Consider the following 16,708-nt stretch of genomic DNA (forward strand, 5'->3'; position numbering starts at 1 on the left):
CACACAGTATCCCTCCATCCCACACATTGCTGCCCAACTGTCTAATTCCTTAGCATGCCTACGTAAAGGATTATTTGCCTCACTAGATATTTTCTGGAGTACACTGCGTGTTGCTCCAATGCCTGACCTATTACCTGCCATAAAAGTTTCTGGGTCTTGGCTTCCTAACCCACTACAAAACTTCTTACTTGGTTTTATTCTAAATGCAATGCCAGCAGGATTATTTTTTTAAAAACTTGATGTACGAATGTGTAACCCACTAGAGATTCTCTGGGATTTTCTTTTTTTTTTGCCAATAAGGTCAAAGGTCAAAAGGTCAAAGATCAAGTGAAAGTGCTGAACTTACTTCTTTCTCCATATCTCGGAAGTGGCTCAAGTTATGTTTAAACTTAGTACATATTTATGTATGTTCTGCCTGACATTGATTCTCTTATAAATCAAAGGCCAGATGAAAATGATAACAATTTACTGTTCAATACAGAAATTGCACTTTTTCTCCATACAATTTATCCCTTGACAATTACTCAAGTGCATAAACTTATGAAAGTGTCAAAGTCGAAGTTAAAGTTCTTAAATCCCCAAACACATGCTCTCCTATTCATCCAAATTAAACATAGGTCAAGGAAGGTGAACATTCGATACATTTGTGACAAACATGTCATTTTTGTCAATTTTATGAAAATGTGATCACACATTGTCCACATGTACTATAGACCTATTAGGAGAATCATGCATTATGGCGGAGGCATACCAGTCGCCATAGCGACATTTCTAGTTTCTTAGATAATTTTCTTTTTTTTTCGCACCTGCGGCGTAGAGCCGTGAAATTGCAACTGCATACAAGTACTAGTGGTATACTACTACAGGTGGTGCTAAAATTACTACTGCTACTACTATTACTGCCACTACCACGACGACGACTACTACTACTACTGCTGCTACTACTACTACTACTGCTGCTACTATATACTACTACTATACTACTACTACTACACTACTACTACTATATTTTTTTTATACTACAACTACTACAGCTACTAACTACTACTAACTGTTACCGCTACTACTACTACTACTACTACTATATTTTCGGTTTACATCCCTTCAATAGTGAGTATTCAAATTTTTAATCAGAGAGAAAAGTAAATAGTGAAATTTTCAAATTTAGATATTTTTAATTTTCCATTGAATTTATGTAGAATTTTTGAGTTTTTAGCTCAGAACCCGAAGGCTCAAGTGACCCATTGCTGTCTGTTTCTGTCTGTCTTCCGTAAATTTCTAGATTTTCATCTTCTCCAAAATGTGTGATTTGGTTTCAACCCACCTGGCACGACTCCTCCAAATGTGTAGGGCATCAAAAGTTGTTCAAATGGTACTTGTGAACCCAATGGGGAGACAAGGGGGGGGGGGGGGGCCAAGTCCCGGGCAAAACAGTGTAAATTGCAAACATCTGTTTTTCCAGATCTAGAAGTAGAATGGTCAAGCTGCACTGTATGTAGATACCTTCATAAGTGAAGAATAAAAGTTGTTCATGATAGATCCTTCAATGGTCCCCTTGGGCCCCTGTGAGAGGTGACCAATTGGGGGTGGGGCACCCTTGTGAGGGTCCCAAATCGGCAAAACTCTAATTTCAAACACCTCATTCTCCAGATTCAGAAGTAGAACAGCCAAGATATATTGTATGCAGATAACTTGAATTTAAAGTTGAATATAAGTTGTTCATAACAGTAGGTTGGGATGGTCCCCTTGGGTTCCTGTGGGGGAGGAGATAACAATAGGGGCTGTGTAGAATTAGATCCAGTAGGATTTCACATTTCTCATCAAGGACTCAAGTTGTTTTAAAACTTAGAAAATCATAGAGACCTTGCAGTATGATGTTAAATTATCCTTCAGCTCAGGTGAGTGTTAAAGGTAGGGAATCCCATTTGTATGCCTTAAATGAAGAGTTTTATAAATACAGCGGTATGTTGAAGAGAGTATCATTTTAGAAACTCCCATAAAGTATTGAAAGTGGAAGGTAACATTTAGTACATTTTTATTGACCGTTAGATTTTGAATTGAATTTTTTTCGGGGCTCACCGTAAATTCCAGTACATTACTAGGCTACCTTTGCAGAGCCATGCACTGCATGTGTGTCCATCATGTATATTTTATGAAGAAAGTTCATCAAAACTCACAAACATTTCTATATACATTCTTGCCACACACTCTATATGTTATTACACCAGCTCTCATCAAAACTTACAAACATTTCTATATACATTCTTGCCACACACTCTATATGTTATTACATCAGCTCTTATACTTTTAGATTTTTGTTTATAGATAAAAAATACAGAAGACTGCAACAAAAAGGTTTAAGTGTGGCTGACACACAGAACTACTGAGTAGTTGAGTTTTGTGCATTATTCAAATTGGAGATAACTGTTGACTTCCAAATTTCTCAGCAGTGGCCTAAACAAGTCCCCTGAGGTTCATATTTAATGTTTTCCTGCATTTTGGGAGGTCTGTAAAAGGTATCCCCTACCTTTAAAGTGGAAAGAAACTCGGACATTGATGTGCTTTCAGTAAATAAAGCGGAACGAGAAAGACAAAACGGTGAACGTTTGGGCTGAATCGGATAAGCGGTTCAAAATTTACTATTTTTTGAAGTTAAAGTAACTCCTTATAATGTAGATCCTTGAGTTGGCAGCACAGAGAGCATCTGTGATGTCAGTGAAGAAAACTCTCCATTGGTTTTGTACACCGTCTTTTTAGGGTTAAGGTAAATGATAATAATTATTGAGATGTAGATGTGCAAGACATGTTTTTCGTGATTGTCGGACCATGCATTGCCATGTTAACCACAACTTTAACAAAACCTTGTTCAGCAAAGTACTTCCACAGTATTTAAGCAATTTGAAATTTGGTATCTATGATAATAGGTGAAGTTATGCAAGACACTATTTTTGTGTATTCCCCACAAAGCGTTGCCACGGTAACGGCATGTTTTCTTGAAAATCTTGTGGAGTGAATTCCACAATTTTGAAGCAATTGAAAGTAAACTTGGGAGGCATGGTAACCACAATTTTACCAAAATTCTATGGATCAAATAACTCCCACAGCATTTAAGCAATTAATTTATTTCAAGCATGTATACCTTGTTATAGATTTTACAAAAATGGAAATTCATTGTGCTTGCTGTACGTATTACTGTATCAATTTAAGGAATGGTTCAGTAGCGGTTCCAAAATGTAAATTTTCTCCAAACCTCATTTAACAGTATATTTTATGATAAATCGAACAAACATGACATTTCAAATTATTTGGTACCTTAATTTTTCCTTCTCAACGATGTATGGGCTAAAGTTGTAAAAAATAAGATTATAATCGATTACTTATAATCGATTCAATGACCATCTATTACAAGGTATATGAAAGATGTGCTGTTAATTGGCATAACATATTTTGAAACATAGTTGATATTGAAATCAGTTGAGAAAAATAAAATACGCAGAAATCTGGCTGATTTTCTTTACAATGGTTCTTTTGAATTTGATTAAAAAAACGCCTGCCGCAGAATTTTTAATTGGATTTATATTTATTGATATTTCAGCTATTTCTGAACGGATTTTTCTCAAACAAAGCTCAATTTTATTCATTTATTGTCATTTTGCATCAATAGTCATAGTTGTTTCCACGCCAACTGCTGAAATAATTTTCTATCTGAAGCGCCCTCTCACCCAATACTGCACTTAATTCCCCTTTAAGTCAAAGCAAATGTGAATACTTGACCACAACTGGAATCAAGGGTTCCAATGCCATTATTATGTAATTGCTCTGGTACTGGGCCTGATACACTATAACTAATGAGTAATCGCTGTTTTACTGGATTTTTTTTTTTTTTTACTGAACTTATCTACTGCCTTGGTAAAATATGACATGCATTAGATTGTAGACAGGGCTCGACACTAACGGTTGCCCGGTGGCCCGGGGCCACCACAAATGAAAGTCGGGCCACCAAATTTCAGAAAAGGGCAAATTTGGTGGCCCACCTCAGGCCACCAAAATTTTTTGAAAAGTGTGTCAATTAATTCGTAACTTTTTGCGCCGAAAATGCATAAATGCATGCAGTGAGTGTGCGACTTATTTTAAAAAAAAATGGACTTTTATCAATGTTTTTTTTTTTGGGCCACCAAAAATTTGAAATTGATGATTTTGGTGGCCCCATCAGGACACCGAAAAATAAAGTTAGTGTCGAGCCCTGTTGTAGAGATAAGCAATGGGATCATCCTGTCTTTAAAGGAAAAGGAAAATGGCCTTGTTGTATGCATGTTGGACATCTTTTTATACCCCCGCCAAACATAGTTTGAAAGGGGTATATAGGAATCAGCATTATGTTGGTTGGTCGGGTGGTCGGTCGGTCAGTTGCAAAATCTTGCGTCGCGAACTCCTTCTACAGTTTTGAAGTAATCTCAATGAAACTTAGGGTAAATGATGGCATTGATGAGGTGTAGATGTGGAAAACATGTTTTTTGTGTTTGTCAGACAAAGTGTTGCCATGGTAACCACAATTTTACAAAAATCTTGCAGATCAAATAACTTTCACAGCTTTTGAGCAATTAAGGTCAAATTTAGTATGCATGATGATTTGTAAGTGTAGTTATGCAAGACACCAATGTGTTAGTATAAGAAAAGGCATTAATTGCCATGGTAATCACTCATTTTTGTATCAAACTGAAGAATGTAAGCTATGAAGGTCAAATTTGGTGTGTATGATGGTTTATAGGTGTAGTTATACAAAATGTCCATTGTGTTTGTATCGCACAAGGCGTTGCCATGGTAACCACATGTTTTCTTAAAAGTCTTGTGGAGTGCACTGCTTCGATCCACAATTTTGAAGAAATTGAAATCAAATTTGGTAGGCATAATATAGCGTTGATATATAGATGTGGATAACACATTTCTATGCTTCTCAGATAAAGCATTGCCATGGTAACCACAATTTTATCAAAACCTTGTGGATCAAATAACTTTCACAGCATTCAAGCAATTTAGGTCAAATTTAGTACATATGATCTATAGACCTGTGTAGTTATGGAAGACACCAATGTGTTAGCATAAGAAAATAGCATTGCCATGGCAATTTTTATCTTCTCACAAACTCAGCTATGGTGCACACTTCATAATTGCACAGTTATAACAAGTGTGGTGCAATAAAGAGAATTAAGGGCTATTTAATGAAAGCAATTTCCTAAGGGAAATGTGATACGTCAAAGTTTGATTGCAGGACTTATTTTGAGGAGATATATACAGGGTTGCCCAAAAAGAACGGAACACCTAAGATCTTTAATTTTAGCTATATTGTTGGTAATATGTCACTATTTTGCATACTATTGGAAAGGCCATTCCTTTTTCCATGTAATGACACCAAGTTCTCTAATTTTGGTTAATGCATTATGATTTTAGAACCATGATTTTAGAACCATTTTTGTCAACCCTTGCAATTTTCAAAATGTGATCATTTTGCACTCTCAGAGATACCGAAACGAGCGATAGAATTCGGCTTGCCATAGAACCATTAGCGTGCACAATGTGCGAAATGTGGGGCGGACAGTGTTATTGTCGTCAGGTCGTCTCATTCACATTCTACACATTGTGAACGTAACTGGTTCTACGGCAAGCCGAATTCTCCCTGGTTTCGGTATCTCTGAGAGTGCAAAATGATCACCTTTTGAAAATTGCAAGAGTTGACAAAAACGGTCCTAAAATCGTAACGCATCCACCAAAATTAAAGAACTTGGTGTCATTGTATTGGAAAAAGAATGGCCTTTCCAGTAGCATGCAAAAGAATGACATATTTTCAAAAATATTGCTGAAATTAAAGATCTTAGGCGTTCCGTTCTTTCTGGGCCAACCTGTATAATATATAAGCAAAAGTGCTATGTCGAGTAAATAAATAAAAAAAAATTAAGGAAATGCAGTTAACTTTTAAATAAAATGGAGAATAGCTCTGTCCCATGCATCATTAAATGATACCCAAACTTGATGGGAATCTCACTTATATCATGGGATGCAAAGTTGTAGAAATTCAATTCAGTTCAACTTTATTCCATTTTTCAACTAAACACAAATGGTACCTGTGTTGCCTCCATGTGGGGGTACGGCTGGGGGCAAAATTTAAAAATTGTGAATTTAAAGTGCTCACCTTCTTCAAGATCCCAAAGTATGAAAGAATAGTTACATGAAATGTATTGTTCAAAGTATGGTGTAGGTATACACTAGTATCTTCACCTGTGAGGAATGAAAGCTTTACATGACAAGTCCAAGAGTTCTCCCTGTATTGTCTGTCCATGATCAGACATGCTTTTCATGTTTGATTCAGAAACTGATTTTATCATTCTCAATCTTTTGTGACACCATGGGCACTGACGAAGTGTGTGACTTTGGCCTTTCAAGTTGGTTTTGTTTAGAGCTATATATGCTCCCTTTTATCCTTTATTCACAATCTAACAGCATTTCCTAAATTTGTATGTCAAATGCTACATCTCTGCAGTACGGTCTTGTCCTTATAATGTATAAAAAAGTGTTCAATTGTTATCGTGTAGAGGTTGACAAACACCTCCAATCCCAGATTATGGGGAGAACTCCATACTTATTTACCCCAACAGTCAAGATGATATGTACATGTAATAAAATCACATCACCCCAAAACTTGAAGAGTGAAACTGCCTTCCAAAGAAACAATGTTGTTGAACTTGTGTAAAATGAAGTTGTATTAAATTAGACTGTGCATTGCAATAAATGAATAAATATTATATTCATAATTATATCAATATATCTCTGTGTGATATGTGTGTCTAAATTAAAGTTGGTATGGGTATTTCTTACTCAAAACTCTTATTCTGAATCAATTGCAATCTCGCCATTATGAAAAGAATAGCTTTGTGCACGTGCATGAGGATGCTGTGTGTAGTTGGAGCTGGTTACAAATTTTTACCAAATACAGTCAGTGTGTATGAGATTGATTTTTTTCATTCTTGTGATTTGTATGTATAATAAGTGGTTAAGGGGGTTGTACCTCGGTTTCTGCCTTAACTTGGAGTACATGTATTTACTCAGAAATATCAAGTTCACCAGGGTCATAAAGCAGCTAGGGTTGATTCAAGTAGGTGCAAAAATAAGATTAAAATCAGCTTCATGTCAATTAAAACATTTCAAATTGACCTAGAAGACTTGAAAGTTTAAAAAAAAAATTATAATAGATAGCAACATACAAAATTAGAATACATGGTGAGCAAAGCCCACCCAAATCGTTTGAACACTTTATTTCACGTGGAATTTCAGTGGTATGACATCAGATTATTTACGGTAGGTCTAGATGATGGCTGATACACTTACATGAATTTCATTACATATATCATGTTATCACTATACAAGGATCTCGCAAACAAGTTCATGTAACCAGTACAAGAAGTCACTGATTATACAGTGAACTCATTTTTTTTTTTCATTAAAATGTAAATGCTAATTAATGTAACTTTGTAAGTATTTTAACCCCAAAATTGACACTTGAATTAGAGCCTATAGAATTTAAATAAAAAGAATTACATTTTAAAAAACAGAAACATGTCTAAAAAATCAAATATAACAGTCAGATTTCTGCTAACAGTAGAAAATTGTGTGAATGTACTAATTTTGTAATGGAAAAAAAAATCAGTAGAAACCACTTAATTATCTTACTCCATCTTTACAGGCAATTATGCATTTAATTGGAAGAGAGTCTATCCAAAACTCTCACTAGTGGAGAGTTTTAATATCTCTCTAGTCTGAGCTATCTACAGTTCTGTAAGAGCTCTGCAATGGACGCCCTCTTATGACAGGTATTGCACATTAATCTAATTTACCTGTCCATCACTAATTCTTGTCAAATTGGCAACGCAGTAAATTGACTCCGTACACGCGTAGCTAATTTCATCACAATTTTTCGGCCCGGCTAGGATCAACGCAGTCAGGATTCATATTTGATTTTCGAACATCACTTTGACCGATGCCCAGAAATCTATATCTGGTAAGCAAGTATCGTTATATCGGTCTTTTTCAAGTTTTTGTTTATTTTAGAGATGAGTTCACATTGTGGCTTCAGGGAGGTGGTAACTGCGACAGCCGCCACACGCAGTGTGGCGGCTGCGCCGTGCTCCCATTTCAGATCTTCATGTTGAACAAACGGGTGCCTTTGCGGCGCTATATTTCCTTAAATTTTCAACAGAAACTACTAGGAATACTTACATGGGTCGATGAAACCTAAATGACTATCATCGGCGACTGTTTGAGGCATTCCATTGCTTGTGATGCACAAAATGATGTCTTATAAGAAGCTCACCGATGTTCACAGAATTCACAATCACTCGCACAAGCACACAGAATAGGGGAGCTCTCACAGCGAAACTGGGGGGAAGCCGCCAGGACCGCGCCTGGCGGCGCGGTCTCCGGGGCTAGGGAGGTGGAAGACAGTCCCCCACTTCATTTGGCATGCTTTGTTTGGGCGTGGTGTAGCCCCGGAGACCGCGCCGGAGACTGCGGAGACTGCGGAGACCCCGGAGACTGCGACAGCCGCCACACCTGCGTGTGGCGGCTGTCGCAGTTAGGCGTGGTGTTGACACTTGTTGTGTATTCTACTTTGATGACACTCGATGTTCATATATTTTGAGTATCATCTCAAACGCAAACAGACAAACCACGAGACAATATAGTAAATGCAGAGAAATGTCTCTCATGGGATCCTAGCGCATCTATTTGGGCTGTTTAAGGTGATTGTGACTTGAAGCAATTATTTGATTCAGAGATAAACTGTAGCAAAACTGAGAAAATTCCAATCCGGGCTATACAAATACGCAGTGTTATTAATATACATAAGGTTATATTGGATGCACATTGTTAGGTTTATTTATGGACTGCTTCGTTTTCTGCTTTGTTTCCCTGTAGAACCCAATCATTTTAAGTTTTCTATTCTTCTGAGCACTTAGGAATCAGACAGCGTTTCGAGGTTTCATGTTTTTATAACGTGGAATTTTCATGAATAGCTATATAATATAATAGCTATATAATTCAAAATACATTTATTTACGCCGGACCCAAATTTTGGAATAGCTTGGATAATGATTTAAAAGAATCTGTGAAGTTAATTACATTTAAGTATAAACTTTAAAAAAATATTTGTTTTGTAAATATACCAGTTAATTTTGTTTAATGAAAAAACCTGTCATGTTTCACTTGTCCTTGAGATTTTGTAGTGTGTCCAAAGACCTTTTCCATCCCTCTCCTTTCCCCTCTCCTTTTCCTTCTCTATTCTTCCCTGCTCCTCTTTCCTCGTTCTTCGTTGTCCAGTATCTGTCTGAGTGCATTTCCTCAAGTTCTGTTATTTCTCTGTTTTGTGTTGTTATTGTTGTTATTGTTGTCGTTATGTTTTTTTTTGTTGTTTTTTTTGTGGCCGATTGCATATCTTCCTTTCCGTTCAATTTTCCTGGCATACCTGGCCCCATAGTGTCTGTGCCACAAATGTGATATGTTTGCATTCTAATATTCTAGTAAGTATTGTTCATAGAATCAGCATCATATATCAATGAGTATATGTACAATAGTATATAGAAGAATTTAAAGTGAATATGTTTTATTGGTATAACACATTGGTGCTGTTGTTGTTTTGTCCCAGTGTTCCACGTCTTACAAGCTTGGCCTTTTTAGTGGAACACTGTTTTCCATCATTGTGATTATTTACTATTTTTGTTGCCATGGCAAAGTCCATTGTTTCTTTTTATGATATCATTCGAGCATATACTTTATATTGTATTTGAAAAAAAATCCTTTATCAGACGAGTGTAAGAAAAATGAAAAAATTGTATCACTTTGGATTATGTCAACTTTTTCTTTTCTTTTTGATGATGGAAATAAATACATTGTACACTATTGAATTGAATTGAAAAAAAAAAAAACATCTTATACTGGCCTCCATGTATCCACTAAATATCCACTCTGTAAAGCTCCCTGTTAAAAACAGTGTGGATATTTCATCTATAATAGGGGCTCTACTACTATGTGTGAGAGATAATTAATTGTGTGAATATAGGCCTAATTATTTTGTGTCTGCTGTACACCTGTCTGTTGTGCTTCTAACAGAAATACATGAAGTAACAAGGAAAAGAAAGGATCTGGTTTTGTTGTAGACCCAAAGTGAGAATATCATTTTTGAGAACATATACTGTATCAGGCCAACCTACCTTGTGGAGTTAATGTTCCAGTTATTTATTTTGTGCCTTTTAACATACCTGTTTCTGGACTTGTATAGAAATACTCTGGGTCTAAAAATATAAGTCTAAGTGCATCGAATTTAGAAAGCAGTAAAATGATTTTCCTAGGTGGAAGGCTCGTGAATGGCGTATTACAGGAGGGCTTGACCGAAGGTTTACACTGCTTGCAATTTTGGTGACTTTATAAAGTTTTTTTTTTGTTTAGTTCTGAGATGTGCAATATTGAAATCTTACTTTGATTAACTTTTAGATATATACGTGTTCGAAAATTTAACGCAGTATAAGCTGAATGTTAAATGCATGTCAAAATGGTTCTGTGATTTGTGATTTTTATTGTGTTTGTATGTATATATGCACTATGACATGTGAAGGGCTTAGAATAATATGAATATCCTGCCGGACAATACATAGATTAGAATTGAGATTGAAATTTGGCAGATACAGAGAGTTTGCAAGTGGCACCAGATAAGTGAGATTCCCATCCCAGTTGCATGTAATTAATCAATATCAAATATATATATTTTTTTGCAAGCTGCAAATGGTAAGCCATGTTCTGCTGTACATGTATGTGGCCCTTTCTTTGCATCCACGAATTCTTGTTCATGAGAAATATTCAAAGAAACCTTTTGATAGGGGAGTGTTGTTTACGATTGCCTCTTTATGCTACAGCCGACTAAAGGCTGCCGAGTGTTTAGACTTAAAATAAGCTGCAGGCTAAGGAATGAATACACAGTGTGAGACCATAGTATAAACAGTGAAATGAATCGCAAGCAGACAAGTGACAATACTTACATCACTCAATTATTTGTCATAATTATATATCATGTGACAGATTTTGAAAATTGACCTTGTGCACATGGAATAGGATGGATATTATTCGTGGCAGAACATGTTATCGTTTATTTATTTCTTGTATTTATTGCACAAGACACAACTGGCATTCATGTCGTGTCCAACTTCGCTTTCAAAATAAGCAAGATATTAAATTTTCTCCATATAAAGGATTTATTATCTACTATTTTCATTAAGTGTGTGAGGACATGCTCTTCGATATGCGGGGAGGTTTTGAGATTTAGAAAAAAGAAATAAATGTACTCGAATGTATACTTCTACCCTACAAATCATCAACAACTAAATAACAACTGAAATCAAATCAAATAGATGTTGAAGCGGTAAGAAATTGGTTGCTCAAGAAAAGTTGACATGGACACGAACAGTGTGAAAAGTTGTCGATCGCTGCTATCTATCTATTGAAATATCTTTAAGAATATATGGCAAATTTATGTTGAGTGGTATGAATAATGAAATTACGATTTTTTTTCATGAAACGTACCCTTAATCTCAAATATAATCAATAGACATCAATAAATAAAAAATATGAATATTTGTGTACAATGTATAGGTTCACATGTAATATTTATAGTAGTAATTCCATAAAACGCTTGACTGTTAATTACAACAAACCCAGGGATGCCAAGTTCAAAAAAAAATTATGAGTGAGATTTTCATGACTCGGCATCGTTCGGCATCTCGGCGCGCGAATGTGCGCGCAAGCGAGGGTGTACATAGGAGGGGTGTTTCCCCCCTGTGGCCTCCCACGGTAGGGAGCTTTTTCAATTTTTAGCCCTTAATGGTGCGATCAGGTGCATACTTAAGTGACCATTTTTTACTTATTTTGAAAGACGTAATAAAGGGAAATATACCTTCAACTGCAACTATCACTTAAATCTTTTGAGCTATGCTCCTTATTATAGGCTCAAGTTGCAGACTTCGCCCAATGCGTGAGAAAAATGGGTGCCATGCGTGAGATCGTGAGACAGACCCTAAATGCTTGAGTCTCACGCAGAATGAGTGAGACTTGGTAGCTCTGCAAACCCATTGTAAGGCCTGCCTTTGTATTTTCGCAGGTGTGATAGGAGAATATCAAACCTTTGATCATTTTCTTAACAGAATTTATTATATCCGTCTTAATTCTTTGATGAGCCTCTATTGATTATGAATATGAACAGAAACGAGCTAAAAACGATATAGGGCAAGTCCAAGATAAGGTCCCCTCAGAAGGCAAAATTTCATCTTTGCTCAATATTGACATGTTTGGTATCATTTTAAAGCTTATGAGTTGAAGTTTTGATTTCCATGGAGGAAAAAATTATATTACGTAAATTTATGCAAATTTCAAGGGCTTCATTTGCATAAATGTGAAACACAGCGTTACGTATGGGACATTTATAAAAATTCATATTAATTCAAAGGAAAGCAAATGATATTTGATTAATATGTGGACATAAGAAGTTCATCAAATAGTTTAACTTGATATGAAAATTTAGGGATTATGCAAATGATTATGCAAATTAGCTCGTGTCCTATCATGAGATGTCCCATACGTAACAAATTGAGGTCATTTTTTTAGGTTTTTTCTGAAATTGCTAAGGTTATATTAATGCCCTTTTGGAAAGTTCTAATTTATTGTTTAGAGAAATTAAATACCACAGAAAAAAGAAAAAACAGTAAAAGGAATATTTTTTATAAGGCATTGAAATAATGTTACGTATGGGACAAATGCGTTACGTATGGGACATCCTCATACATAATGCATGTGAATGCATGTAGCTAGCTGGGAACGTCTCTCAGTACACAAATGGTCAATCATCCTGAAGAAAGCATCCCAACATTGTCGCTACTTTTTGAGTTATAGACACTTTAAACAATACATGTACTTGACTGAACAATTTTCAGAAAGGGGGAGGGGAAAATGGCAAAATACACAATGAAAAAACAGCATTAAAGGGATGGTATAGTTTTTTTGTAGAAATGGGGATTCAGTTTTCAACATTTAATGAGATGATTGGAAATCAATTATATGAATTACTAAAGAGCATACAATCCTAAGACTAGAGGAATTCAAAGTTTAGTGATGGAGATCCAATTTGAAATGGTTGTGATATAAATATTTAAAAAGAATATAAAGTAAAATGATTTTTTTTTATTGCAAGTGATACACAAATTGTCCTTATTCAGGTTTCAATAATAGCCACGACAAAATTCATGGGTATACATACTGAGGTGTGACTCGAATCAATGACCTGACTTCTAGACAGACATCATATATCTACTCGATCACTGGGGTTCCACGCAGCAGGTATTGCTTATTTATAAAAATTAATATTTCTTGTGTCAATTTGTTTTTTATTGAAACGAAATGGCAAACTGCCCTTCATCAATGGAAGTAAACACTTTAAACTATTCAATTTTTCAGTAGTAACTATCCTGATAAAAATAGGGCATACCCCATACTCAGGTTGGTCATGAAAATATAGAATATGATTAAATGTGATTATGATGGTAAATATTTGGGGAATATTGTTCCCTTGTCAATCTGGATCAGTATTTGAGTAGTTTCAACTGATTCCATTTCAATAATTATGCAAAAATTTGTTTATGGGTATTTTACAAAATTATTTTGCAAAATACCCATAAATGTGTCTCTCCACACACTAAACGAATGGGGGACAAAGGGCATGCATACTCAGGTTGGTCATAAAAATATAAAAATATGATTGAATATGATTAGGATGGTGAATATTTCGGGAATATTGTTTCCTTGACAATCTGGATCAGTATTTGAGTAGTTTCAACTGATTTTACTTCAATAATTATGCAAAATACCCATAAACATGGTTCTTCACACACTAAATGAATGGGGGACAAACTGTCCCATACGTAACTGTCCCATACGTAACACGTCATGTCTGTCTTTAATTAGAACCTGTAATTAGAGCTTTTTACCTAATGACACGAAACTTACCTATGATAATCTTGAGTGTTGTGACTTTCATCACAGTGAGTTACAAGTTGTAGAATGAAATACTTTCAGAGAGTTTTGAGGTTGAAAAAAATGTTCAAAAAAACAAAATTTTTCTGGTCCCATACGTAACAGCGCATATTTTCTCTTCTAGAATATAATTGTGAAGGTCATTTTTCTCCATTTTTTGCATGATTATACTTCTCCTAGATATCAATCACCATGATAAAGTTTGATATGATCAAAAGCCATTAACACTATTTTTCAGGTCATAAAAGTCTCTGAATGTCCCATACGTAACGCGCGTGTTATCTTGGACTTGCCCTATAGATTAAATATAGCACACTTCCTAAGGCAATTGGAAAATTCCAGGGATCAGGCTAGGTTTGCATCTAAATTTATTGACCTCGAATACTTATCATTTCTAAGCCCTCATTCTCTCAAAGTCAAAGACTATTTTGTGCGTTTGTGTGCGAATATGCTGTATAGTCGACCGTGTGTTGCTTGTGTGTCTACTGCGGTGATAACTAGTGTCCCTGACAGGGACACTAGTGATAACTTATATACACAGCCACAGCGACTAGGCTGTGTATACCGGTAGTTATTATACTGCGGTGAAGGAAATAACATATCGCAATCATGCATGAGCATGAACTATGACAAAACAAGAAAGGAGCAGAGTCTGTTTTGATGGGGAATACCCACGACGAAAACAACATCCCTAATGCTAGAGATACAGTCTGATATGCACCGGTAATAACAATGAGGAAAACGCACCAATGCGAACAGTGGCGATGGTGATTTACTATCGTATCGTTGACTTGAAGTAATGAAAGAATAGAATAAATTCTTCATTTGATATTAAAATACCCAATCACTCTTTTTTTCTCAGAATGTTACCGAACAATTTCATATCGGGCAGCTGTAAGAGACCACTGCACGATTAGCAACATATATAGGCTTCATTAAAGAAAGACTAATCAAATCAGACGTCGTGCGACTAGCTGCGTAATCAACGTTTACGACGCCGTAGACTATAACATGCTTTGTTTGGACATAGCATTGGCATTGATAGCCTGACCAGACCGCTGTGCAGAGCACAGCGCTGTAGCTTCGCGACAGCGGCTGCGTGTAGTTATATTATGGCATTGACAGTGTACAAATGTATTGTACGGAAGTTCTTCGCTTCTCATTGCTGACGCGACGATCGATGTTCTTATTATGTTAGTATCAGCTCAAACTTACAAAAAGCATATAGGCCTACAGTACATATACCCGTATAGATCTAGTCGATGCAGAAAAATGTCTTTCATCAAGGAGCTTGCTTTCATAGAATTGTAAAGCGCACCTATTTGAAATGATTAGTGACATCAGGCGCAATACCAGGTTTTTTTTTAAAAACTGATTCAGAGGTAAATTTGATAGCAGCAAAGTTGGGAAAATATATGAATACGTAGATGTGAATCGTTATTTGGGCCATTCTATAAAATGTCTATAGGGAGTGCAAAAACAACAAAAATCAAAATAGGGCCTATAGTATATTCTCATTTTCTCGAATATAACAAAAAGACTATTGTAAGCATATTTACGGAAACATAGAAAACCCTTTTCCAATTACTTTTCTCATTTTCATTGCATACACTTTTATAGTCGGAAGAATATTGACGGTACTTACCTAAGATTTGATAATATAAATGAAAATTCAAAACAAAATTTAAAGGTATATCTGCTTTATCCATACTTCCATAATTTTTCTTGTTATGCTTCAAAATGTCACATTTTATACAGCATTTATTCACACATTTTTTTTTTAATTTTCAAAATCTGATACTGACAAATTGATTCAATGTGCTCACTTTAAAACTGAAAAAAAAAACCTTTTCCCTGAACTGTCTAATCACTATTTTTTCTCTGCTTCTAAAATTCTTTCCCTTATGTGACTCCCTGAAAACTCCTTAAACATTTTGTGAAATATCTCCTTTACCATTTTCTGCTGTAACTGTGGTATCGGAATTACATGGTTACGGAATTATACAACATCCAATATGAAAAAGAATGAGATAACATGCAGATGTGAATGCTATCTAGGTGTCATCCCCGAGGTGTCAGTGATTTGCACTAAAGAAGTGAAAGTTGAAATAAAATGTACCAACATGCTACATTGATGTCACCCAGCACAGCCGGATGCTTTGACAAGGAGTCCTGACATCAGAATGCATGCCATACAAGCTACTAGTATGTGTGCTTGAAGTAGTCCCAGCTTCACCTTTTTCTGATGTAACTACATGGAGCCTGACTGCTACTAATCAAGTATTTGATTATGGTTTGCTGAGATGCTCTTTACCAAAATTAAAAATCATTCGATGTTGTCAGATATCAATCTTTATATCCATGTTAAAAAGTATCATGTTTTAATACAGTTTGTGTGTGTGTGTTTGTGTGTGTGTGTGTGTGTGAGTAGTGCTGAGATACTATTGAATGGGTGAGATGCAGCATAGATTGAGCAAAGCTTAGGAATAAAAGGACATAAAATTTCTTCTTCTTTTTAGGGAAAAAAACACCGCTATTAACAGATTGGAAGACAAAAAAAAGTATTTTTGTGAGAAGGAGAGATCAAGGA

The 16,708-nt window shown here is 35.7% G+C and overlaps 1 protein-coding gene across 1 annotated transcript in view; it reads left to right on the forward strand.

Annotated features, from left to right (window-relative positions):
* Positions 1-8,012: 8,012 nt before the first annotated feature.
* Positions 8,013-16,708, forward strand: part of LOC139710729 (uncharacterized) — a 37,190-nt gene continuing 28,494 nt past the window's right edge. The window contains exon 1 of the mRNA XM_071622646.1: positions 8,013-8,050. The gene's annotated coding sequence lies outside the window, so the exon portion shown is untranslated. The remainder of the gene's footprint in view (positions 8,051-16,708) is intronic.

The sequence above is a fragment of the Diadema antillarum genome, unplaced genomic scaffold (assembly GCF_040938485.1).
Source record: "Diadema antillarum isolate AM-2024a unplaced genomic scaffold, OU_Dant_1.0 seq00001558_RagTag, whole genome shotgun sequence".
Taxonomy (NCBI): domain Eukaryota; kingdom Metazoa; phylum Echinodermata; class Echinoidea; order Diadematoida; family Diadematidae; genus Diadema; species Diadema antillarum.